Source organism: Ahaetulla prasina, chromosome 14, assembly GCF_028640845.1.
Source record: "Ahaetulla prasina isolate Xishuangbanna chromosome 14, ASM2864084v1, whole genome shotgun sequence".
Taxonomy (NCBI): domain Eukaryota; kingdom Metazoa; phylum Chordata; class Lepidosauria; order Squamata; family Colubridae; genus Ahaetulla; species Ahaetulla prasina.
Genome location: NC_080552.1, coordinates 108,457 through 110,956, shown reverse-complemented (window position 1 = coordinate 110,956; position 2,500 = coordinate 108,457). Strand labels below are relative to the sequence as shown.

The 2,500-nt window shown below is 71.6% G+C and overlaps 1 pseudogene; it reads right to left on the bottom strand.

Annotated features, from left to right (window-relative positions):
• The window catches only part of LOC131185279 (uncharacterized), a 4,432-nt pseudogene extending 3,394 nt beyond the window's left edge, over positions 1 to 1,038 (bottom strand).
• Positions 1,039 to 2,500: the final 1,462 nt, after the last annotated feature.

Genomic DNA, 2,500 nt, shown 5'->3' with positions numbered 1-2,500 from the left:
TAGTCGTCCTAGGCTTCGGTAGGGTCGACCCTGCCCGGCAGAAATCTAATAGCGGCGGTGTGGAGGTAAGCCATCACGCTCCCGTTCACTACAAAACCTTGCTCAGATCTTTAGATTCCTCTTTAGGGAATCCAATCGGCTTCCTACCAACTGGGACGGGGGAACCGGTACCGAAATTCCCTTATAGGTTAGGGAGGGTGGGGAACGGAATCGGACAAGCTGTGCTTTCGTCTTCTGGGGTGACATTTCTCCCTACGGACTGAGCGCTGCTGGTATCAGAAGACAGTTAGAAGGAGGGTTGGGGCTGGGGCTGGGGTTAGCTTTAGGGTTAGGGTTAGGGTTAGATCACCATGAATTCCTAAAGCAAAATGAAGGTCGCCAATGAATTCGCACCACATCAGGCTGCGGATCGGGCTTTTCTTCCTTTCCAGGTAAAGATACGGAAACATCCCATTGGAGGTAAACCCCCTGAGGGTTGGGGTTAGGGGTGGGGCTGGGGCCGGGGCCGGGGCCGGGGCTGGGGTTAGCGTTAGGGTAAGGGTTAGGGTTAGGGTTTGATCGCCTTGAATTCCTAGAGCAAAATGGAGGTCGCCAATGAATTCGCAGCGCATCAGTATGCCGAGAAGGGTGCTGGCTTTGTAAGTCAGGCTTTTCTTCCTTTCCAGGTAAAAGATATGGGAAAATCCCTTTGGAGGGTAACCCCCCAAAGGGTTGGGGTTGGGGTTGGGGTTGGGGCTGGGGCTGGGGCTGGGGCTAGGGTTAGGGTTAGGGTTAGGCTTAGGCTTAGGCTTAGGGTTAGGGTTAGGGTTAGGGTTAGGGCCGGGCCGGGCCGGGCCGGGCCGGGGCTGGGGCTGGGGCCGGGCCGGGCCGGGCCGGGCCGGGCCGGGCCGGGCCGGGGCCAGGGCCAGGGTCAGGGGAGTGAGTGTGAGGTCTCACCTCTCCAATCTTCCCAAGAAAGCAGGACTCTTGAAACTGCAGACGTTTTCCCAGAAGGTAGACCGGTCCCGCCCGCCTCACGGTAGACCGGTCCCGCCGCATCCCGCGGATGGCCCCGAGGCCGGGCGACGGGACCGAGGCTTCGGCGGAGCTGCCCGGCCGAGGGTCGGGGTCCGTCCCCGCCGGTCCCGCCGCGCCGGGTCCGGCAGACCGGCCCCGAGGCCCGAGGCTCCGGCGCCGGGACCCCGTCCCGCGCCCGCGCCCGGTAGACCGGTCCCCCTGCCCGACGCGGACGGCTCCGGGGCCGGGCGACGGCACCGCGGCCTCGGCGGAGGTGCCGGACCGAGGGCCGAGGCTCCGGCGCCGGGATCCCGTCCCGCGCCCAGGCCCGGTAGACCGGTCTCCCTGCCCGACGCGGACGGGGCCGGGGCCGGGCGACGGCACCGCGGCCTCGGCGGAGGTGCCGGACCGAGGCCGAGGCTCCGGCGCCGGGATCCCGTCCGCGCCCAGGCCCGGTAGACCGGTCTTCCTGCCCGCCGCGGACGGCTCCGGGGCCCGGCGACGGCACCGCGGCCTCGCCGGAGGTGCCCGACCGAGGCCGAGGCGGGCAGGATCCCTCCCGCCGAGGCCGCCGCGACAGGTCCGGGAGACCGGTCCCTCTGCCCGCCGCGGACGGCTCCGGGGCCCGGCGACGGGACCGCGGCCTCGGCGGAGGTGCCCGACCGAGGCCGAGGCTCCGCGCCGATCCCGCCCCGCGCTCCAAGCGCCTGCCGCCGCGCCGGGTCCGGGAGACCGGTCCCACTGCCCGACGCGGACGGCTCCGGGGCCGGGCGACGGCACCGCGGCCTCGGCGGAGGTGCCGGACCGAGGCCGAGGCTCCGGCGCGGGATCCCGTCCGCGCCCAGGCCCGGTAGACCGGTCTCTCTGCCCGACGCGGACGGCTCCGGGGCCCGGCGACGGCACCGCGGCCTCGCCGGAGGTGCCCGACCGAGGGCCGAGGAGCCGGAGCCGGGATCCCTCCCCGCCGAGGCCGCCGCGACAGGTCCGGGAGACCGGTCTCTCTGCCCGACGCGGACGGCTCCGGGGCCCGGCGACGGCACCGCGGGCTCGTGCGAGGTGGCGGACCGAGGCCGAGGCCGAGGCCCGCGCCGGGATCCCGTCCCGCGCGCCAAGCGGCTGCCGCCGCGCCGGGTCCGGGAGACCGGTCCCTCTGCCCGCCGCGGACGGCTCCGGAGCCGGGCGACGGGACCGAGGCCTCGGCCGAGGTGGGCGACCGAGGCCCGCCGGCACGGCGCCGGGATGTGGTCCCTCCCTCTCCGCCGGTCGCCGCACCCAGGCCCGGTAGACCGGTGGTGTTTCTCTGGGAGTGGAGCCGCCCCGTCCCGGTCCACTCGGAAGGCGGACAGGGGGCGGACTCGGCGGCTGCGGCCGACCTCGGCATCCGGGAGTCCCGGCGTCGCCCGGCCGCGGACGCCGGAAACTCCCACGGCGTCGAGGATCCCAAAGCCGGGTTCGCCAGGTGCGCGGAGATTTCTGGCGACTGGGTTTTCAGAACCCTTGAGGC